Consider the following 25,489-nt stretch of genomic DNA (forward strand, 5'->3'; position numbering starts at 1 on the left):
AAAATTTATGTAAAATAAACTGCAGTTGTTTAAAGTGTATAGACTTTAAAATTGAAAATAACTGGATACTGAATAATCAAATGCATTACAAGTATCTTTGAATTTATCTGTTAATAATATAATACATTACCACAATGATCACAAGGTAATAACTCTTAGTGTGGTTCATATTTTTAAATTTAAACCTGCAGGTAGAAATTTCCAAAGTTTACCCATGTCTTAAAACTTGATATTGCAATTTGTCTGTGTTGCCACCAGATGATGGTGTTTTCTTTATTCATGATCACTTGATCTCAGCCACTGTTACCCTTATAAAACAGGTGAGGTGAACTGATACCCAAATCTTTTTTCATTTGTCCAAAACAAAACAAAGAAAAACACTAACAAATTGCTTTTTTGTTGGTAGGCATTCACAATATAAATAAGAATATGACATGGACTCAAGCCCTCAAATTATTCAATATCCTAGTAAGGTATTATAGAATACAATTACTATGATAGAGGAAATTATACAGTAAAAGAATTGTTAAATGTAATATAAGAGGTAATAAAGCAGCATAGAGGGGAGAATGCTGAATTCTTCCTAGTGAAATCTGGGAATATTTCAGAATAATATTTTTCTATTAATCAAAGCTTTGAGGGATGAATAGTTCACCACATGTGGAGAAGAAAAGGAGAATATGTACAGGGTAGGAAGCAAGACATGCCATGGCACAGAGCGTAATTATTTGTAAAAAGACAGTGAGTCTGTGATCAAAATATGGAGTCCATGGCTGAAGTGGGGAAAGACAGTACCTGATAGTAGGTTTAAAATAGATGGTCAAGGGCAAGGCATACCCTACTGTTGGGTTTAAGTCTCATTTTTTAGGCAGTAGGGAACAATTGAAGATGTTTAAGAAAAAGATGTCATGATAAAATCTAAAAGATAAAGAGATTTTAAGAAATAAATTTATGGATGTAATTTTGTCTTATTAGGAAGAAACTCAGCTCGTAAGAAGATTCTTGGTGAGGAAACATTCTCAACAAGAATTTTCCAGTAGTCTCTCATTTCCTCTGCTTTTTCCCCTGCTAGATTATCAAATCAATCTGTGCTACAGTCTCTTACCATTTGCCCTAACATTCAGGGAATGGAGTGACTCGTAGTTCCTTGTTAAAGCCTCTCTCTCATTTCCTCCTCGGGACCTTCTCTCTAGCCGAAATGTGGTTGGGATGTATTTTTGGCCTTCTTTCCCCTCTTCTCTTTTTTCCTTCCAGTGACCATGGCTGTGCCCTGGGCTGTTAGAGCTCTTTATAAAGGTTTGGAACCCATTTGGGATGAGGTTGGGGGTAGGAATGGGATAATTACTTTTCCTAATCTAAATCCTTTAATGGCTGCTTTGTTTATTGCTTGCCTTTACCTTGAGTGTTTAGTCTTTTTCTTAAAATAGAAGTGAGGGCAATGTGCCCTATATCTGTTTTGTTCTAAGAATAGTTGATTTGCTCATATGGGGTGCTAAATGCTGCCTAAGTCTGGGTACCCTGGAATAAGGGCTACTTCTCTGTTTTCCATAGAAATTGCTTTTTGGAGCTGGCTTTTCTCTCCACTAGGCTTGCCAAAAGACCAAAGGCTCACAGTTTGGTCACTGATAATACTAATGCTCTCCAACAATTAGTTGGCAACCTTTCCTAATAGAATATCTTTGAAGTGTTTCAGGTTGGGGCTGGAGGCTAGAATTGGGGCTGGCAGGAAAGGATGCAGGCTTTTTCATCTGAGAACCAAAAATACCCTCCCGACTCCTTATTTCCCAAACTTCATTGCACTGTGGAAGGCGTTCTGCCCCTCAGTCACCTTGCCATCATTACAGGGCACTTCCAAGTGCGTTTGGAAGCCTGGCAGTGAATGTTGTCTCCTTACCAGAGAAATAAGGTTGCGAAGATGCAACGAGCACAGCATTCTTATTATAACTCACCTTCTCACTGGCTTCTGGGCAGAGCGCTCACCTGCCCTTAATCTGTTACTTCTCTGAGCGTGTTTGTTGACGGCTGGGAACTGTTCAGAGGCTTTAGGGAAGAAAAGAGAAAGAAAAATAGAAAGTTGAATTCCCAACCATTCAATACCCCCTCCTTGAGCTAGTGCACGGTATACTGTGCCTCTTAGGGTGTGAAGCATGTGAGGGGACCACAGCAGCAAAGGTTCCTGAAGCCTCTTGAAAGCACGTATAAGTGAAAGCAGCTTCTGAACTGTTTTTTGCTGCCCCTTAAGAGAATTGTACACTGTAAGAAAGATCTTTCTTGATGTTGCCACCATCCCTCTGTTCCTTCTTGCCCCCTTCCCGGGCCCACCTTGAACAGCTTATTTTAAGCACCATCTTTTCTCCTGGAGGGAGCATACACCACCTCCAATACCACTGCTAACACTTAGGTAGTGTTCCATGCCCTTTCCATAGAATAACTCATTTTCTACTCACAACAACCCTAATGAAGTGTTAGTCGCCATTTCTTTGATGGAAAAACTGAGGCTTAACGAATTACACCCGTTACATCCATCTAACTTGCCTGAGATGACTGAGCTGGTTGAAAAAGAGGGTCAGATGCGCTCTGATGCATTACTCAATCATCTTTCTGTCTTTAGCATCTTTATATCTCACATCTGAAAGGAGCCTTATTAATGACACAACCATTCATGAGAACCCTGCTGCCAGTAAGCCCAGTGAATTGTGCACATCTGTCTTACTGGATTCTAGTCCCTGTGCTGGATACCTGTTCTCGGAATAAACGTGTCCATTTCAGAGGCTATACATCTTCTTCATCTCATCAACCTTTTCATTACGGGCGGACACAGCTGAACCAACGGTTTCAGTGACATTACTCTGCTCTACTCACCATTTTTGGTACCTGGAAGCCGTTGCAAATCATAGCATCTATTAATCTTTCAAAAGATGTTCACAGATATTGGAAACAAATGTGGAGAACTGTTGTGCTGCCTGGGAATTTGTTGATATGTCTTTCAACAGGTCAGGCCACATAAGTTTGAGGGGGAGGAAGAAGATGAGATTGGGGGAGAGAGAATGTTAGAATTACTATTTTTTGTGCAGCACCTACTACAATCTGGCATTGCTAGGTGCTTTCCCCGTATGTCACAGATAATGCTCCCAACAAATCTAGGTGAGAATTGTTTTTGCTTGACTCCATTTTATCAATATGATGATTGAGGTTCAGAGATGTCAAGTAATAAGGACCAGGGTGACACAGCTAGTAAGGGGCTGAGATCATGTGAAACTATCGTCTGAAGCCCTTGCTCTTTCACTCTATTAAGATGCTTTTAAAGAAAGCATATGACAGTTGCTTTTAGCCAAAGGGAAATTGGAGGTTCATGACCCAGGACTTCATTCTCACCGTGGTGCCAGGTCATTTGAGGGTAATGAGGATTTTAGGGGCCTCGTCTGTGGGCAGAATGTCAGGTGATCCTTGGAGTATTTAAATATAGATCTTCACTTTGGAAATGAAGCTAAATCACCTTTGCCATGTGAATTAGTTTCACGAATAGGACATGTTGGCCTCATTTACTTTCTATGTGTTAATTTATTAGTGGGTCATCAGATATTTTAAGGGTAGGATTTTGTTAGAATTTCTGTCTTTTACTGCCTCTCATTTTTTCTCTTCTTGCCCTCTCCCCTCTGTCCTTCCTTCTAGCATCATGGACAAGAGCTGAGGTGTGTCACAAGCTGTTCATGACCTTGGGTGAGCCACTTGACCTTTCTAATCCTCAGTTTCTCTGTCTATAAAATGTGTATAACAATAGTACCTCAAACAGTTGTTTTGAGGAGAATATTAATTAACATGTTTATGCAAGGTACTTGAACAATACCTAGAATACAGTAAGCTTAAATTCGTCATTGTTACTCCTTAAATAAATAGGTATTAATCCAGACATGGTGCAAGGCAACTGGGACTCTTTGCTGGGGCGCAAATGGAATTTCCCTGGTAGAGGATATCACTAGTTTTCATTGTGATGTTCCTCTCCATTCTCTTGTATGATAATATTTCAAATATAGTTTAAAAAATGGATTTTCAGAGTCTTTTTGTTTCTTATTCCCTGCTCCCTGGCATCCCATCTCTTTGTCTCTTTTCTCTCATAGTACTTGGCACCGTGCCTCTGTGAGGGTACATGGGCTCAGGGAGCAATCTGGGAGAAAAACAAACCTAGTAATGTGGAAAACCAAGGTACATAGGAAAAATAACAATTATGTAGCCCTCACCAAATGTTTTTCATCTTGAAAGTGCTTTGAAAACATTAACTAATTAATTAATCAAAGAGAATTTCTACCAATCAGTGAAAATGCTCTTTACAATGTATTAAGCCTCTTGAAAGGTATGATTTATTCAGCGATGTTTCTATTTAGTCTTAAGGGAATCATCGGTTTCCTTTTTTGGACACATTTCAGGAGGTTTGAGGGAATCTCTGCACACCCCTCTGATTCTGTGCATCCCAGCCAGCATGAGCAAGTAAACACACACCCACACTCACCCCCATACACACAAACACAAAATATTCCTTTATCATGATGCCCCTTGCCATTAAATATGGTAAAATATTACATAAGATTCTCTAATCTACTCTGCTTATCAACTTTTTATTGACCTGCCAGCAAAGTCAAGAGAAAAAAACTCCTGTTGAGTGTCGAGTTTCAAGGTCACCTGTTACATCCATCTACTTTCCTGTCTTCTCTACTGGCCTGGGAGCCTCTCAAGAGCTGGGACTTTATTGCCTTATCCTTAGAGCCTAGCTACTCAAAGAAACTCCCCAACATTAGCCCTATTCTCTAGCCTACAAAATGCCACTTCATCTCTTTGTGACATAGCAGGAGATTAGTAATAATAATCTTATGTTCATTCATTCAACAAATATTGAGCATCCGCCATTCATTTATTTATATATTCCTATAGCATACACTTTATTCAGTGCAAGTCTTTGTGTGACTCATGGTGATGGATTCAAAAATGATCCAGACAGCGTTACTGCATTCAAGAAATTTGTTGTCCAGGAGGAAAGAGAAGGCAAGAACATGAATAACTTTAATGTAAGGGGAAAATGGTATTCACCTACATTGAGTTACCTTCAGAAAAAGGAGAGAGGATTTCTGGCTGGGGCAATCAGGGAAGACTTTTGGAAATAGTTGATGACACCTGAGTGGGATATTTGAAGAGGAGCTGGCTTGTGGAAATTGTGAAGGAGGCGATGGTGCGCCAGACAAAGCGAAAGTAAGAGGGGAAATCCATGGACAAAGGAAAGCACAGTTGTATGGGAATCACTGATTTTTGACTAGAGCCTAGGCTGGGAGAGAAGGTTAGGGGACATAATCTAAGAAAGGAGAATTGGTTCTATGTTCAGGAAATGCATGGCATATGCAGCACTATACTGGGTCAGCCCTGGAAACAGCCATTACTAATCTATCTCAGCACTCAGAAAAATGTATTATAGATTACGGGAATGTGGTGTCCAAATCCCTCTGCAGACCTCTCTCCAGGAAGTCACTTTTTTTTTTTGAGATATAGTTGATTTACAATATTGTGTTAGTTTCAGGTGTACAGCAAAGTGATTTGGTTATACATATTATATATGTATATATATACTTTTCTATTCTTTTTCATTATAGTTTATTACAAGATAGTGAATATAGTTCTCTGTGCTATACAGTAAATCTCTATTGTTTATCTGTTTTATATATGGTACTGTTCATCTGTTAATCCCATACTCCCAATTTATCCTTCCCATTTGGTAACCATAAGTTTGTTTTCTATGTCTGTGAGTCTGTTTCTGTTTTGTAAATAAGTTCATTCGTACTACTTTTTAGATTCCACATACAAGATTCCATTATATGAGATCATATAGTATTTATCTTTCTCTCTCTGACTTACATCACTTAGTATCACATCTAATCAGATGCCTTGAAACACATTTGTTCAGGAGAGGAGAATTGCAAGCCACTCCTGGGCCACACCATGGAGAGCCTTAAGTGATAGGCTGAGGAATCTAGGATTTATTTCTCTGGCTTCAAGTAGTAATCAAGTATGGATTCAGAGTCAACACCATTAATATCATTCACTGGACTATAATAATGTACTCTGAAGATATACAGAATTTCTTTTGAAATGTGGGTGTTTGGAGGCTTACCTGAACATTAAATTAAGCCTTTCAAACATTTTATGTAAAATTTAAATTTTATCTCCTCCTTTATTCTCTGGTTATCAGTTTCTATTTCTTGTTATTATTAAGTTTCTAACGAGAGCTGTTTACCTTTTGTTTTCTAATTCCCTACAGGCTTGTAAATTCAGACCTGTTGTAATACTACATAAAATTAAAATATGTAGGTTCTGAGCAGTTGTTTGAGGAGTTTTCAGAATTTAAATTCAGATACTATCACAACTATGCAAGCTACTCAGACATTATTTCTTTTATCTGACTGATTTTTGGAAAGATGAATGATTATTGTACAAGTTACAATCTCTACCATTAAGTTACAGAACCAAGATAGTCATCAGTTATTCTCTTCTATACAAGGTGTAGCCTATGCAAAAATGCAAATACTGGTACATGAGTGAACTACTTGGCACCAACTTAATCTGGCTGGATAGAATCACATTCTGAGGGTCTTTCCTGACCTTTCTCAAAAGCAAAAATCTACCGAATTTTCAAAAGGATGTTTGCAGACATTGGAAACAAATGTAGAGAAGTGCAGTGATTTTAAAAAGCTCAGGTTGTCTCTGCTTCTAAATTTCCCATTCTTATGAAAGTAAGACTTTTCCAGAATATTCTCTGTAAGGATTCTAGGAAATTAAAGAGAATATCTATTAAGAGTGAATGATCTGGGAAATGGTTGACAGCCACATTGCACTGCTGTTTAAAAGGAAAGGGAATAAAGGCTTGTCAAAGGGGACTCAGAATCCTTTGCTCCAATGACACTCATTTTGATTGGGTCCTCCCACCAAGCTTACTCGTGCATGCTCTCTCTCTCTCTCTATGTATGTATATGTGTGTATATATATATATATATATATATATATATATATATATATATATATATATATATATCAGATTTCTAATTTGCCAAATAAACTAAATAATGCTTCTTTCGAGGGGCTATCTAAATTGCATTTAGTTTCCTAGGAGGATAGAGATATTACTATACTTAAATTATTGTGCACACCAAGGGCAAATCAGCCACTGCCCTCACCACCACCCCTCCCCACATCCAGCTCCATGTGCAAAGGGGTATCAGGAATTCAAGACGGCAGAATGTAGAGCTCACCACACAGGTGATGGCATCAGACGGACCTGGATTTGCATCCCAGGTCACCTACTCACTAGTTGTGTAACTTTGCCCTAAATGGTTTATTCTTTCAGAGCCTCTATTTCTTAATCTATAAAATGGGGATTATGACTGTACCTGCCTCAGAGAATTACTATGGGGAATAACTCTCCCAATCTCTGTTAAAGTACTCAACAGTAGAATTATTAGGAGACTCCTCAAAAATCTTTAAAGTTCCTTTCTTGGAGACCACCACAGAATCGTCACTAACATTTCAGGTTTCTGACACAGCTTTCCTTGAAGGTTGCCCTTTGTGACTTTCTTAACCGGTTATCTTATCATGAGTTAAGGATTCTGCTGCTCTCATGAGAAAAATCAGCAGCCTAACATATACATAGGAAGGTGTTACTGAGGATCCCAGATAGCTTTCTGCCATCTGAGACATTCTCCAGGGAATAAATGTATTCTTAGGGGGAAGGAAAGAGGGTTAATATTTAACATTTTCTTAGCAACCCCTCACTCACTTTATTCATAATATTTCAGTATAGGGCAAGTTAATAGCCAGACAATTGCAGGAGACATATCCACAGTCAAGGGCCGGTATGTATTTATAGCTGGAGGTATATGTCTACAGCTGTGAGCTGTGTAAATACATGGACCCAATTTGTGGATGCTTTTTGTGTGCACAGAGAGGACAGAACAGAGAGATGAATGCTAGTTATAGGGTAGAACATGCATGGGATGGAGGTGTTTTTCCGTATCTAAGCATCTCATTCTTATGAATTCTTACAGGCTAGGAATTTGCAAAGAGCTACACACCAATATCCCCTTTAGAGGTAATACTCCAAAATGGAAAGGTGTTTAACAAAAGCTTCCTATTCATAATCAAAGCCTCCCCTTGTCACCGAGCAAGCCCAGCAGTCTGCTAGGAGCAGAACCGTACAAAATGCAATTTTTACCTTTCTGTGGTTCGGAGCCACTGCTGGTGCTGCAAATGAGTGGGGAGGCAGTGAGGCATTGAGTTCAAGGTCAGGCCTGAAAAGGCAGAGGAATGAGACCTAAAAAAAGGTGGAACCCAGAGGAGTGGTGACAGGTGGGAAGGGAGGTGCCAAAGGTTCGCTTGCTTCCCTGCAGCTTTTCCTCTGAGGGCTCCCCAGGTCCCCATCCCCTTCCCCAGCCAGGAACCTCTGAAAAACTTGGATACTCTGTCTGCCACTCATGACACTCTGTACCACAAGTCTGTCGTGAAAGAGGCCTGGGTGTAAAACCTGGCTCTGCATGGTGACACTGGTTGTGATCTGGATCAGGTAACTTTCAATCTCTGAATCTCAGATTCCTTATAAGATTTAATGGGAAAGACAAGCACCAGCAGTGGCTCTTCCTCTTGGTAGACCCAGATAGATCCTCAGACCCAATAGCCTGGTTAGGCTGCAGACCCCATAGTGACCCCCCAATCCCGACCTCCCCTGAAACTCTCAAGTCAGACCTAGGTTCAAATCCCAGCTCTGTGGCTTACTCGCTCTAAGACCTTGGGCAAGTTGCTTGATATTGTGTGTGTGTGACAGTGAAAGAGAGAGAGAGACAGTGAGTGAGTTTAAAGTTTGCTAGGGTACTGTTGGATAAAATGGAAAATAAAAATAGATATCTCAGTTTTCCCCTGGAGTTTATAGTTTAGCAGATTTCTTTTTGTTGGGGAGCCTCGGTTTCCTCATCTGTAAAATGGGAATAACAGCATTTAGCCAGAAGAATCGTCGTTAAAGTTAAAATAAAAAAAGTTCTGAGCAAGGTGACTATCATGAGGTGGGTGCTCAGTAATGGATTACTGATGTCCTATTGCATGCAGTTTCTACAATATTGAATTATCTCTATATTCCCCCACGATGCCATCCCCAAAAATCTGTCTGCTGTATTTACCATGAGCCACTTTTGCGTAGTCTGATTGGTTACTGGATAACGTGAGCCAGGCAGCAGAGCCTGAGGGCTAGTCATGTGGACTTAAGCACCAGATAAACCTGTTCGAGTCCTTCTTTGCCACTTATCCAAATGTGTGACCTTGGGAAAGCTACTTAACCTCTCTTAGCCTCATGTTACTCATCTTTGAAATGGAGGTAAGAACAGTTCCTACCCTAAGAATCATTACTCCTATGCTAAGAGTTGTGTGTGTGTGTGTGTGTGTGTGTGCGTGCGTGCACGCGTGTGCGCGTACCCATAAGAGAGAAAGTTTAACGTCTACCAGGTATTCTGAGATTAATAATATGGTCTAGAGAGTTGTGTGCCTTGGGAAGACTATACACTAACTAAATCACAGCACTAATGGAAAATTGGAAATATGGCAACTTTTAAAAAGAAAAGTGAAATGATGCCTTGAAAGCCTATACTAAGGGGGATTTGACTCAGCTAGAGAGATCACAGTTGGCTTCCCTGAAGACATGACACTGGAGTGGAAAACCAAAGGACAGATAGGAGTTTGCTAGATGAATAGGGAGGGAAGGACATTCATTCCTAGCAAGCTTTCAGCATCTGCATCACAAGCATATGATTGCCATCTTCTCATCAGACTGTAACCACAAAGAGCTCTGGGATGTGTCTTTGTCATCTTCTGTCACCTGTAAGTTCCTTGAAGGAAGTAAATGCTTAGTAAATATTTTTTGAATGAGTGAATGTTAATAGGAAATCAATATGTGTTTGTTGAATGAAATAAAAAATAACTGCTCTGCCCTCATCTCGTGGCTTTATTCAGGATGCACTTAAGGAAGACACATAATTTAGTAAAAAAAAAAAACCAAAAAAACCCGACATGGACCTTGCAGGCAAACAGACCACGCCCTCTTTATTTTGGCCCTATCACCTTGAGGAAGTCACAGGACATCTCTGTGTCAGTCTCCTCATGTGTAAAATGGGAATAAGGGTAGCTTCTTTACAGGATTATTTTAAAGGTTATGATGGTAAGTCTGCAGCGCCTGATAAAAAGGCTGACTCAGAGTACACAGTCAAGAGATGAGTGTTGTGAATATTATTAGTATTAGAACATTGGCAAATTGCAGGCATGCAGTTTTTCAAAGACTTGCAGATTGCTGAAGACAGGCTAGGTACCGCTTGAAGGCCAGAGGGTGTTATCATCTGGACATTCCGCAGACCTTTACTTTGCTGGAAATGTCTAGAGTTCATCGATGCACTGCAGTCTCTTTCCAGTGCCTGAGTCAAATTGCAGGTTCAGATTCCCAGATGCATTGGTTATCATTGACTAGCAGCAGTTGGTAAAATATCCTGGGGCCTCAGTTTCCTTCTAGGGTTAATCATATAGTGTTTGCACAAGATAAAATGAGTTAATTCATGGGCATCTCATAACACAAAGCCTACACAGGATAAGTAAGCAATACCTGTTAGCTGTTACTATTTCGACGGCCAGGCCCTGCTGGATTTTCTGTCAACTACTCTGTAACTGAATCAGCATTTCCTGGGCTGGGAATTGCTTCCTTTTGTAATTCCCTTTACAGAAGGAAGAAAAGCAACTCCCCGCTGAGGTCTGGAAGCCTAGCTTCCCGGGCATCGCACCCTCCTGGGCAGGTTCAGGGCCACAGAGGAGTCTAGGTGAGGCAGGTCAGCAGGGGCTAAAGGCTCTGGAAACTCTGCCTTCCCTCTGGAAACCACGGAGCTCGGCCCTACCCCTCTCTACGTTCCTAATCCTGGAAGGCGCGATCTGCCTGGAAGGCAGCCGAACAGTGGGCACGCTCGCAGCCCAAAGCCAGCTCGGGTCATCCGCGGGGCGCTCGGGCTTGCTGTGCTCCCCTGCGTGCAGGGACCCGGCTGCAGCTGCGGTGCCTTGGGTTTCGAAGAGCTGGAACCTCGGTGCGTGCAGCCAGGGAACCGAGCCTCCCCACCCTGCCCCCACCCCCCGCCAACCCCAGAGCAGAACTGAACTCCGCACCACCCGCGGCTCGCGCACTCGGTGTCTGGTCTTGGAAATGCCTGGTTGGGGGAATCTCTCTGGAGACAAAGGGGTGCAGGAGCCCCTAGCGCCCCTCTTTCGCTGCCGTAATCCCCTGCCTGGCCCCGCAGCCACAGCAGCTGCAGCCCCAGCGCCACCACCCAAGCCCCGGCGGCCTCAGCCTGTGCGCGCGCTCGGGGCCGGGGATTGGCTCGCACTCCCCATTCAGGGGCTGCGCAGGCTGGCGGGAGGTGCGCGGCGCTCCGTGTGTCTGTGTGTGTTTGTGTCTGTGTGTGTGTGCGCGCGCGTGCGTGTGGGCATGTGTGTGTGCGCGCGTGTGTGTCTGTGCGGCGCGCGGGCGGGCGCGTGTCTGTGCGCGCGGGGGCTCCAGTGCGGGAGCCACTGGGTGTGCGTGCGTGTGTTATGGGTTTGATTCCAGAGCAGGTTGCACACTGGTCCTGGGTGGCTCGCAGGCTCAGGTCGTGCTTGGGCGTCCTCCTCCTAATCGTTTCTGAAGTAGCAGCAGCCGCAGCAGCGGCAGCAGCGGCAGCAGGAGCCGCGGCACATCGGCAGCAGCTCAGCGGCACAGCCGGCAGAACTGTGCAGAAGCGAGCACCGTTTGGGGAGTCCGGGGGGCGGGTAAGAGGGAGGAGGGGGAAAGCCTGTCTTGGTCTTTGGGATTATTTTTCCCTTTCTTTCCTTCTCTCTCTTTCTTGAGGGTGTGTGTTACCCCCTCGAAGTGAAGGAATTTTGCTCCAAAGCGAGCCGGGACCGAAGACTCTAGGCTAAGTTATCTCTATGTAGATGGTGTCAGGGAGCGAAGCTACTGACCGAGCCGCTGGTAAATGTTTTTCACTTCTTACTCTTTAATGCTTAAGGCTTTTTCCCCCCTCTTTTCTTTCTTCCTCATTTCCTTTCTGTTGCTCGTCATTCTGTAATCGCTCCTGAATCAGCCTGCAGTTCCCTTTTCTCTCTCTCCTTGCGTTTGTGCAGTTTGCAACTTGTTTCGTGGTTTTCTATGTATTTTTTTCCTCCTTCATCCTCAGATGAATGCTGGAACATTTAAATTCGGCACTTCGGGAGGTCATCATTAGTTGCATGAGTTTCAAGGGGGAGGGGAAAGACTGGTAGAGCAGACTGTTATTTCCCTGCAGAAGGACTGCCGGTTTCTCTCTAATGTTCATCGCAATTATAGGGATTTTTTTTTTTTTTTAGGATGCATTTTAACGTTACATTGATGTTTAAGGTTATCGTTCTTCAGGATTACAATGCATTTTGACTCAGTTTTGACAGCATGACAGAAGCCAGTGATTCCAGAACTACTGTATGGTACATGCTGGCTAAAATATTCAAAATTAGAGGAAGAATCATTTGCATTCCAAAAGAGAATTTCTTAAAAATGCTGTTTTGCCTCACATTGCTGCAGACTTGCAGGAGGTAATAATAGACACCACTACTCATGTTGCTTGCAAAGATAATAAACATATAAGTGGTTTAGTGCATCACATACTGTCCTGTCCTCCAGTGTTTGAGCTTTTGCTTAAATTTACTTAATAATAAATTTAGGGCTATGGAAAAGGAGGGAGATTGCTGGTATTGTTTTATTTAAAATTGTGAGACATGTTCAGCAATTTCTAATCCCCAAACCAGCCCTTTCTTAGATCTTACTTGAAGTGGCATCTGGTCAATTGGGGAGGGGGAGGGCAATTTCTGCCATCCACATGGAACAAAATTATTTTAAATAGCCAGCATAATGCATGCAAATTGAACTCTTAACTCTTTTCTTAAAAATAGAACTGACTCTGTAACTCTTGCTTCCAGGATGTTTTAAATATTATTTAAAAATTAACGTACCACAGTTCTTTCATGTATTCGTATTTAAGTTCTTTGGAGGGTCCTTAGCAGTTAACCATGTTTCGTGCTCTTTTTCCCCCTAACTTTTCAGTTCCAGTTCAGTAGAAACACTGAAGGGTCAGTAAGTAAAGGAAAATCAGCAGTTTAAAAAGAAATCAGTTGATAGTTGTGAAAATTTCTGCTAAGCCATGGGAAAATAAGCTAAAATAATGACAGCTTAAATGTAGGGAGGGAAGTCGGGGGCAGGACGGATTGCAATTTCAGTATGTGTGTTACCATCCTGAGGAGCTCTGAACTCTAGATTCAGATGAGGATATCCAGTGCAGGGATACTCTGAGGCACACACATTTTACAGAGGGAAAATATCGTTGTTTAAGGAAGCCTGCTTCTCTGTGGTTGCCAGATCAGAGACCAGCAATTACCTAGGTGCAAAGGGGATGTTTGCAATAATACTGCTCAACTGTGTTTTAATGTAAACTTAGCTGATGTTGGAAGAGCAGCATAAAACAGTTTAGGACTTGGAACAAAACAAACTGTAAATTAACTCAAGTCAGACCCTCTTTACTATAGAAGAAAGCCTACTCCAAGACACCATGCAAATTCACCTGTTCTGGGCTGCCTGTGTTGACAAAAGCTTTTCTTGAGATTGTGGACAGGATTCCTAAGATCTAAAGCTTATTTCTTCTTTTGTAGTCTGCTGATGGTAATAAGACGTTTTATTTAGAATGAAAGCTCAGCTTACTCCTGGGTCCCTTGAGATGGCAATATTGCTATTTAAAATATTTTTACGGACCCTTGCCATTTACAATTTTGATCAAGTTGGAGGGAAAAACCCAGCTTCCATTCATTTGGATCACAGTTGTCTTTGAAGCATTTGTTTGCCTGGTTATGAAGGAAAAATAAATTTGTATAGTAAATTATGATCCTAAGAACCCAAGTCTTCTAAAGCATGGTTTTCTCATTCTAAGACCAAAACCAGAAAGCAGTATACTCCATGCTGAGCAGCTGCATTATTTCTCTGGCATATTCCACAAACAAGGGCACAAACAGATAACTGACCATGCTAAGGACTGATTTCACGTGGCCCATGAAACAAGATTTCTAATTGTTATATAATATATTCAGAGCATGAATTTATTTATGAAACAGCACAATTAGCTTCAGTTTCAGCATCTTCACTAGTTATGAAGACCAAGAGTCCATTGATTTAAAGAACACATTCCTTCCTGCTGTGGTTGTTTTTTACCCACCCACCCCTTTCTACGTCTAGTTTCCTGGCAACTTCGGAAAAGCTCTGAGAGTTTGTGTTAAAATATTAAACATAGCTATGTTTTGCGTGTATTGCCTGGTGAGATTGCTATTCAGTCAGCTGGATTTGTAATTACTCTTATATGGTTCTGTGTGGTATAGTGTTTGTGGCTTGTTGGTGGTTTTCTTATTATTGTTATTGATGTTAAGTTTTCCATTGAATCTTAACTAAGCTCATTTTAACTTTCTGTGCCTGGTGTTGATCTCAGATTAATGTGTCAAAATAATACCATCCTCTTGCTAAGCTTGTTGGTAAATTAGGTACTTTACGTTCAGTTGGTGTTTGTGTTGAATTTCAGCATTTCCAAAGGCATGGCATCTGATATCCTGGGGAGAAGGTAACTTTTTTGGGAGGACAGGCTGTGTAGCAAGAGACTGTTGGTTCATGGAACTTGACAATGACAATACATTTGCCTGTATTGTTAAGTCTCCTATTCTCATTTTGATAAGAGTAGAGTTTTATCTGCATGTGTGAGGTGTTTATTATGCTAGAGTTACTGAATGTTTCTTGAAAGTAATGACTTTTTGTTCATTGTGAATTGAAAGGGACTCTGCACTCCTTGTGTGTTTTTGAGGAAAACCTGTATTGGTGAGCTTTTCCATTGTTTTCTATTCTGTGTAGACTAATTTTGAGAAGTGATTTCTGGTGAAATATGGTCAAGGTCATTGTCAAGGGCCTTTTTATCCCTCTCCACTTAAAAACTCAAACTTAAACTGCAAGTCAGATTTAAAGTGACAAAACTTATATCAGACTACTGTCTCAAATGGGACTATGTGAAAAGCATATGTTTTTGTCTCTCGTTACTTTGTGTGAAGCAACAGTTTTATTCTTTGACTTACTGGTTCCTTGTAACCCTGATATACTCACAGGAAGAAACCTTCCATTCTGTACTCATAGTACATACAACAGATTCTCAGCCTTCAGGGAAGATTGTAAGGACATTTTCGGGGGGGCGGTGGGAGGGATGGCTGTCTTTTCATATGTTCTTAATGGAAAGAGGAACGTAACAATATTTTTTTAAATGTGATGTCGATCTAATTAGATAATACCCCATTTAAAATTTTGTGAAACCAACAGTAATTTTATAAGAGTCATGTACAGTGAGAGCAAATAGTAGCTTTGTCAAAGTATTTCTTTATACTTCTGCTTTCGCTTTTGCTTTGTAAGCGGAATATCCACAATGTTCGGGACTTTGTACTACCAGTAAATTGTGTGCATATATGTGTGTGTGTGTGTGTGTGTGTGTGTGTGTATGTATATATATATGATTGTTTTCTCTACCTAAGATAAACCATTACTTAACATATTATTTTAGCTCTGCTAAAAGTATCCTGTTCATATTTCTAGAAGATTTTATTAAGTTGAAGAGATATAAAATCTTTTCCCAAAAATTCATGTTACTCACTGCCCCAAGTCTACTTAATATATTGCATTTTCCAATGTGATTTTGAACTTGAAATATTGCAGCCTTTTTGTATGAATTCCTCGTGGCAAAAAATGAAGCACCTTGAGGAATAGTTTGCACATAAAGTTCCCTCATTTTTGCTGAAAGACTTTAATTGGTCTCCCTCTTCTAAGTGTAGCATTACCAACCTTTTAGACAAAAAGAATTATCAGGAAAAAAGTACGGTTATGTGCTTTTCAGCAGTACTGTGGGTAAAAAGAGAGCAGGTGTTTTAACTCTTTGCATGTAAATTTAATGAACAGAAATTGAGATTAAATAATGCAGCTAATACGTTAAAATAAAATCTAGTTTCCCTAGCAAACATTTTTTCCCCTGTACAATATGAATTGATCTTTGACTCTGATGGAATGATTGAGAGCATTCCTCATCTCATCACCAGAATATTGGTGGTGGGTACCAAAGATCCTGCATCCATTTTGGGAAAGTATGCGTGCGTGGTTTGAGAGGAAAGAGATGGTTTCTTTAAAAGTTTAGACTTCTTATGCTTTGACTGCAGTTCTTTCAGAGGAGGCTCTGTTCTCCTTGATACTTGTTTAGATCACCTATGAAGACTCCTCATTATTTCTCCTGTCCCTGATTTGGTTCTTCCACAGGTTATTCTAATATTAATATGATGCCAGATTTCTCAGTTTAGTTGTTCTTACCATTGTGTTAGTTTGTGATTTCTGGAATATGATGCAGATCTATAAAAGTTTAGGACCCGGCCTTATGAAAGATAGTGTATTTAATTGTTCTGGTGACTAAATTATTTAGCTGTATAGGCTTAAGCCTGTTAAAAAATATTAGAAATTTTGTGTGATCCATTTCTATCATTATGGCCTTGGTAAAGTACTTATTTTATAATATATAAAAGGGAGTTATGGATCTTGTAAAATAAAGAATTTATTTATGAATTTGGTTCAAAAGAATAAGTCATTTTTGTTTGTTTGTTTAGTTGCCTCAGTCTTCAGTTTACCTATTAAGAGGCAAAAACTAAAGTTGGAGAATATAATTCACTTGGTGAAGATAAAATTGATACTAACAATAATATACTGATTTCACATCTTTAGGGAGGACAATTCTATGGAGGATTCTTTTGGAAAAGGCTGATGTTTAAATGTCATTTTTATTATTGCTTAGGATTTAACTGATACTCAATGTCTTGACATTTCTCCTCCTTTAATTAGAGGAATAAGAGTATATGTGGAAAAAGAAATACATCATTAAATAGAAATGATTAGGTTCTTAGATTATTTCTAAGAATGAAATTGCACTATTAGAGAAGATAGCGATGTCCACGTTTCTGGCTAATTCAAACAGTAAATATCTACATAGCTAAAATTATAGTTATTATTAGGGAACTTACTGCAACAGACTGTGATCTTAACTGTGATCATTTTTCTAAACCATTTCAAATATAAGAGTATATGGTTACATACTATACATTTCAGTAGATATTACCTGTTACCTAGAAGGAACACAGGCAAATTAAAGCTGCATGAAAGTGTATTTCAGGCTTTTTTTTTTTTCTTTTTTTTTTTTTTTTTTTTTTTGCGGTACGCGGGCCTCTCCCGTTGCGGAACACAGGCTCCGGACGCGCAGGCCCAGCGGCCATGGCTCACGGGCCCAGCCGCTCCGCGGCATGTGGGATGTTCCCGGACTGGGGCACGAACCCGTGTCCCCTGCATCGGCAGGCGGACTCTCAACCACTGCGCCACCAGGGAAGCCCTATTTCAGGCTCTTATTTTTTTCTTATTCCTTCAATAAGCACTTTTTAGATTCCCAAGACAGGCCAGGTACTGTGCTCTGCTAAGAGCTAGATCTTATGCTAAGAGTAATTTGATGCCAAAGTGATGTCTAAGAAAGTAAATGAGAATAGAAGTGTTTTGTTTTTTTTTTTTAATACAAGATAAAGCTTTGCTCTTTGTGTCACTTGAGAGTATATTAGAAAAGTGATTTAATTTAATTTTTTTTTAGGATTTGCTCAGACAATAATTGTATACAAATACCTTCTCATTCTCTGCCTTCTGTATGCCCAACTCATGTCTATTCATGTAGTCTGGTGTGATATGACCTCTGGAGTTGGAGACCTCAGTCAAAATGTGGGTCTACCTGCATGGATTTAATGGAGGCATGAGGGCAAGGCAGTGTCAGTTTGTGGGAAGAGGATGCAGACCAGAGGGAAATGTACTCTGTAGTTGGCTACCATTTCCTTATGGTAATAATCATGCCACCAGTTTTATTTTTAGCCTCGCCTAAAATTTTGGAGAAGATGCAAACTGCTTTTCTAACCTTAAGAATAATAATATGATTATTACACAAACATTTCACAGTGGTTAGGGCTCTGCAATTTGTGTGACCTAGCATCTAATTTTTCTCCTCTCTAATTCTGTTTATATGCCCCCGCATATAATCAGACTCAGTCAGATGAAACCAATTACTAAGGGGAAAAAAAATCAAATTTATTTATTATATTTATTGGGTGTGTCTGTTGCTTAATTATCCATTGGCACATTTACATGTGGCCATGGAGAGAGCCGTGGATGAGTGTGGAAAAATGATCAATGATCACTTCTCACAGTCCAGAGGAGGCTGCCAAGAAAACAAGAAAAAAATAAAAAACACAAACGGAAAAAACCTACAACCCTACCCTTTCTTGTTGCTATCAACGTGGGAGACCTGAAAACTGAAGAACAAGTATCACCCAGAAATATGCGTTTGGCTTGACATAGGAAAATCTGGAAAAGGTTGGGAGTTGTTTTCAGACTTCTTCATAACCACTAGATATAATGTTAGGAAGAAATGTAAGGAGTTCCGTACGCTTTGAAACAAATAATGATTTAGATGTTCCAAGGTGTGTGTTGGAAAATGAACTCAAATTATCCTGTGAAGCAGATGACCAAACCCACCCCTTGGCTGTGAGTTGGACTGTGGAAAGATGTGGGAGGGATGGTGGGGAGGGTGAGGGGATCTACAAGCGGCGTTTGCAAAGTGACTGACTGTTAGGTGTAACTGCAGTGATCTGATGCTAAGACAGCACTGTTAAAGCAGTGAATTAAAATACATTTTGTTTCTGACCTTCGATGGTAAAGACATAACACAGACTTTTATATCTGGTCTCATGTGTTTTTGTTTTAAAAAATTCCTCCCCTCAAACAAAAATGTTTTCTGTTTCACCTACTCCCCCACCCCAGATTAATGGGATCGATCTTAAGCATGGCTTATTTCTTTTTTTTTTTCCCACTTGCTCTCATCATCCATTTTTGGAAATATATCAGTGTGGAAGTTGTTCTTCAAAATAGATCATAACTGAAATAACCACCGTTTAAAGTAAATGTGGCAAGGCTAAATTGTAACAGAAACATCATCTTACGTATGGAATTCTTCAATTCCGGGGACCACTAAATTATCTGTTCTAGCCACACCGTTAAGGTAGAACGTGCATATGAACTTCAGCGAGAAAAGCAGATCACTTTTGAATTTGAGGCATTTGAAGATTGTCTTCAAGGGAACACTGACTGAAGTATGATTTTAGGAATTGTAGCACACCGTTAATGCATCCTTTAGAGAAGACAATGAGTAGATTATGATTTATTGCTAATTGCCATTTATTTGGAGATGCTGGTGTTGAAGAAACTATTTCAGCATTTAGATTATGCTTTTGTTACATTTGGCTGCAGAGAAATTAAAATGGCAACATGAGTCCTGAGAATTGAGAGGGAAAGGTGGCTTTATACCTGTTGACTTAGCAAGAAAATATTAGCGATGAGGTACATTTTGCATTTATTCTAATCTGTATTTTAAAAGTTATTCTGTAAAAAAAGGTTATTACAGAGCAAAAGTTGCTCTCAGCTGAATTCACTGAAGAAGCCAAACAGTAAATAAAGAACGTGAACTCTCCTTCCTATGACAGTGATTTTTCACTAAGGACTCTCTCTGTAGGTATATAAGGGGCACTAGTTCTTTTTATATGATTTGTGTAGTTCCCATAGACTGAAGTCTATTTCTGGGCAATTTTCAAGTTAAAATTGTGTTATGGCTACCCTCAAGGTTGTCATTTCTTGGTTTTTTCTTGTCAGTCAATTCATAACTGTTTATTAAGCCCCCGTGGGGTATATACAGAATCATATACTATTTGGGTGTGTATACGTGTGTATGATTGGTTTCTGGTCTAGAAGCTTACAGTCTGTAGGCAAAAGTACCACTGTATGTGTGTGTGCATGTGTGTGTATAGAATAATACTTTAATTACAGAAGTTAGTAGTAGTTTTTTGTTTTGCTTTGTTTTGTTTTTAATAGCATTGTTCTGGAACTCCAAATGCATTTACTCTGAGAAAAGCATAGCTTCACGTGAGGTCAGGGATATAACTTCTCAGCTTTCTTTCTTTTAAATTCAGATATAGCAGACATGTTTAAGTAAAGAAGAAAGCCAGAGGGCCTGTATTAAACTGGGGATTCTTGCCAGGTTAACATCTAGGTTTCAGAGTAAGGGCAGATCCTGATGCTGGTTATTTTTAGGACGTGCCTGTTACCTGTGTCGGTCCAATCAGTGAATGGATGAATGACTTGATGCCCCAGAGCTGTCAGTTTACATTTTTTTATGACCAGTGAGTCAATTTATGATTTACTTTTTTTTTTTTTTTAAATGGAGTGTTTTGAAAAATGATAGGAATTGTGAAGGAAAGAAAATTTCCAAGTGTTCCCATGGATGGAAAATGTTCTCTAAAGGAATATTTTCCCTGTTGTACTTGAAAGCGTATGGTGAATATGTAGGTTCAGGGATTTACTTTTCAAAACTTATTCACTTTCTTGAGTTTATCTTTTATCAGTCATTTGTGGGAATGATAATATTCTTGAAAAGTACCTGGTGAATAGCTCTGAAAGTGGATGGCAAAGGAAGAGTGCACAGAGGCACTGACCCTTTTCACAGCCCCAGGTAATAGCTTGCTGGACTTCCGGCAGTCAACTTTGACTTTTGATAACCCTGGTCAGGCTCTTGATTAATGCTCATTTTTGCTGTGATTTTCAAGATGTGCATATCTCATTTCCAGCAATTGTAGCTAAACCATCAAATTTCTTTTCCATCTTCTGTTCCTTGTGGATCTGAGTCAGAGAAGCAATGTCTGAGAAAAATAGGAAGGGATCTTCATTTAAACTTTAACTCTTGGCTCTTTTCCTGTTGGATCCGTGAATTTCTGAGAATTTCTGAGATCACTTCTCATCTGCTGCAGGAGAAGGATAGAAAGTTTCCTAGTCTTTGTGATAAGAATATGTTCTTTACAACTCACAATATTGCAGGATCTCTTAATTTCCCAGCAGTTTCTAAAATTAACCAACACAGAATAAAAGCACAACTTGATATATTATATATATATATATATATATATTTTTTTTTTTTTTTTTTTTTTTTTTGGCTGTACGCGGGCCTCTCAGTGTTGTGGCCTCTCCCGTTGCGGAGCGCAGGCTCAGTGGCCATGGCTCACGGGCCCCAGCCGCTCCGCGGCATGTGGGATGTTCCCAGACCAGGGCACGAACCCGTGTCCCCTGCATCGGCAGGCGGACTCTCAACCACTGCGCCACCAGGGAAGCCCCTGATTTATTATTTTTGATTGTGGGGTTGCGTTATGTTCTTACTTGTAAGTTAGAGAGACTAATTATGGCGAACGTAAACATAAAGGGAATGCGTTAGAAAGATATTGGGAATCACGGAGTCCCCGGGAAAGATTTGGCACTTGTGCTTCTGCCACTGAATACCGTGTGCCCAACTGTAGCCCTCCGCATCCCTGACACTGGGCTCTGCCATTTCCTTTAGTATCAGCTAGCGCTGCAGCCCTGGAGGTTGCAGTGGTACAGTAGATGACTATTCATACCAGGCCTGGAAGGAACCACTGTCCTTTCTTCTGGGGATCCCGTGCTCTCGATTCAAAGTTCTAATCCGGTGCCTCCATCCAGTTGGCTGCATTTTGATCACGTGTCACATCCCTGTAACTAGAAAGTCTGGAAAATCAATAGTCTGGCCCTTTTGTATTCTAGAATGAGGCAGAAAGACTTAGACTTTGAGCAAGATGTAAATGGTGGAATTCCCTCAAAATAAAAGGGGAGAGGCAGTCAACGAAACTGGTAAACAAAAAGCCCCCAGCAAGTATTTACCATAAGTGACCTGTAGCATCTTAGGGGATGGACGGCAAGGGCTTCAGTGCATGAACTTGGAAGGCTAATAGTGAGAACTGCTCTCTTGCTTAAAATGGATTGGAGTATATGCCTGATTGTAAAGGTGTTAAGCAAAATGCTTTTGATTTTAGCGCACACCAATCTCAAATATGTTCGTCATGAAGAATTATTTTAGTTATCACCAAGAACCATATTAAAATGTTATTCATGGGTTTCCCTGGTGACGCGGTGGTTGAGAGTCCGCCTGCCGATGCAGGGGACACAGGTTCGTGCCCCTGTCTGGGAAGATCCTACATGCTGCGGAGCGGCTGGGCCCGTGAGCCATGGCCGCTGAGCCTGCGCGTCCGGAGCCTGTGCTTCACAACGGGAGAGGCCACAACAGTGAGAGGCCCGCGTACAGAAAAAAAAAAAAAAATGTTATTCATGTGAATTCTGCTTCATGTTGAAATTAAAGATAATCCACCTAGAATGGGCTGAAGTTTGCCTATGCGTAAATATGTAAAGTCAATAAATGGTGTGAAAAAAAGTGAAGATTTGTTTAAAGTACTGTAAGGAAGACATCTGGATGGCTGAGTAATTGCCTGCAAGGAAATTAGTAGGAATTTGGTATAAAAGATCAGACCAACTTTCTACTTATAAATTGCTAATAAGAGCAGTTGTGGTACTTGAAAGAAATAAAACCACATTTCTTTTTTTCTGTGGTTTAGACTCTCTGAGGTTCAAACACATCTTCCTCACTAAATTATTAGCAAACATAGTGAGATGTAGGACCCACACAAGTAATCCGTGTATCTAGTAAAACTTTTGCATCTGAAGGCTCAGTCCTTTATTCTTCAATTCCAAATTAATATATTTATCCTTCCATCAGTGTCTCTCAAGCATTTTGAGAATTAATTAGAAACAAAATCACTTTCAGTCCTTGGATGTTACATTCTGTGCTGAAAAACTATGAGATACTGAAGTGTTATTAATAATGACAAAGGTTCATCCAATAAAATAATCTGACTGAATTCTCACATGGTTGGTATTTTCTAATATAAATTACTGTAGGATTAGATAGTTAAATATTGAATATTGTCTCATTTAATGTAGTTGCATGAAATATTAATGATAATGATGGTTCTCCAGTTTGGGGAATAGGGAGGTTTTTCTTTTTTAACTGACTAATATCCTTAGGCTGGTAACATAATACATTTCACAAGATGATAATGACTATATTTAAATGTAGGTATAGCAGGAAATAAATGGCCACTGAATTGATAAATTTCAAGCAGGTCAAACATCACAAAATTTTTTTAGTCTTTGTATTAAATAGTTTTCTCTCTGTTCTAATGTCACCACTGTGATCATTGTGGTTGGCCTTGAGAATTTGTTAAAAGAACAGATTTAGTCTATTAGGCCCTTGAAGAGGAGCATTGTTGATGTTGTTTCGTTGGCATGAGGTGTAAAAGTCCGAAAATTAGATTGGACTTGGAAGGAAGGCTGGCCGTTTTGAATGTAATAGTTGAAATGGGATTGTTCATGAAGATTAAAAAAAAAGAAGGCAAAGGAAAAATAAGGAAAGAATGAAATAGAGAAAGAAAGAGAACTCGTGACCAAATAGTGCAACTGGTAAAACTTAGGTCTACTTAGAATTCAGTATTTAATGAATAAAGCAGAAAACTTTTAAATTAAGACTTTTTATTGTTCGATTAAAAAAATTCCCTGTTTTGAATCTTCTTCATGTTCTGGAGCCTGTGCACTTATATCTCAAATTAGGGAAATACAACCCAGTGATAAATAGGGTGACTATTATTGAAATATTTTGTCATGAATACAGAATAAGAACATAAACCAGTGCATCAAATTGGTTTAAATCGGTTGTTTTCTCCATTCCCTCCCGCCCCCCCAGGGGAGAACTTTAATGTTTTGTGGGATGATTTTATTTGAAATTGCAGTTATCCTTGTTTCAGACCTTGTAATTTAACAGTTGAAAAAGCTTCCTTTTTTGTTCTGTGTAGTTAACGTATGTGGTGTGAGTGAATACATTTTATTTTCAAAAAGTGTTTTGGGGTAGCATTCTTTTCACACAAACTTATTCCTTGATAAAGGAGCTGGCTGTAATTTGCAGAAATGACTGTTTCTTTTTCTTTAGTTGTTGGATAATTGCTCTTTGTATACACTGTGGAAATGTGCATATAGACCAGTGACAAAGCCTAGCAGATGCACTTGCAATTATCTGGAATTTAAGTAAATTTTGCATCTGATACACACAAAGCAAAGGCTTTGTCCAAGCAGGCTCACATACTGGCATGTAGATTGCTGTGAATACAGTGAGTAGATTTTTAATGGAAAACAAATGGGCCTGTTAGTAAGTCTTGTCTTTTACTTGAAAAGACACCCGCTTTAGGCATGGCCTACAACTTATTCATATTCGTAGTTGTTTCAGTTCTAAATATGACCTTTGAAATTGAACAAAAATTTTAAATGTTTAGAACAAAATGTGTAGCTGTGTTTTTATTGGAGTCACATTCATAGTTTTTTGGAAAAAGAATGGTGAAATAAATATTTGTTTCATATTTCAGTGTTAACTTTTTTTCCCCTGCTAAGGACATCATTCACTTATTAAGACTCTAAAAATTTAAAAGGGGATTTCATGATATAAATTAATCATGCTATAGATAAAAGATAATTACAATGTTACTTTAACAACCTCAATTCACAAGGGGGACCCTAGGAAGGAATGTATAATGGGTCCAAACTCGACTTCTTATTGTAAACAAAAGAGATCTAGCCAGAGGAATCGTTTTCTGCAAAAGCCTCTTTTCCGAGTTTTGTTTGAGATTAATCCTTTCCACTGTGTATTTTTTGTTGTTGTCAGATTTACGTAAGTGAGATATTTTTGAAGGCTTAATCTTTTGCTCTGTAGTTATTCTTAGAAAATATTAAATGTATGGATGGAGCTTCTTGGACTCTCTTAAATGCCTTTAGGTCTTTTGGCCCGGTGGGAGTAGGGTGGTTGGTTAAATTATTTCTACTTTCAATGGGAGAGTTATAAATAATTGGTCCAGTTGACTTCTTTTTCCTAGTTTAAAGGTGCTCCGTGCTATTCTGGCCCTTGAATGAAGCAAATTTCAAAAGTAACTCAGGCAACATAAAGGAGTGCCTATCTTGCCCATTTTCTCCTTTCTTCTCAATCTAAAATGGAATCTAATAATAACTGGAGATCTTTTCTAATTCTTTTAAGAATCAGAAGCCTCCAGGGGTTCTAAGGGTTGAGTAATTGTTTGAAAAAAAAAAAAGTGGATAAAATAGATTTGGGAAGAAATTTTTGAGAAGGAAAGGGAGAGCCTGACAGAAGTATTTTGGGCTCTGAATTAGGGCAAGACAGATGTGCTGTTACTGGAATATTGTGCCTACAAAATATTCCTCCACCTTAACCATTTTTCCAAAAACAAAACTTCTCCAACTAAGGACTTTTTATAGAACTTTCAAAATTCCAGATTATTCTCTGTG

Source organism: Grampus griseus (genome assembly GCF_964374135.1).
Source record: "Grampus griseus genome assembly, chromosome: 3".
Taxonomy (NCBI): domain Eukaryota; kingdom Metazoa; phylum Chordata; class Mammalia; order Artiodactyla; family Delphinidae; genus Grampus; species Grampus griseus.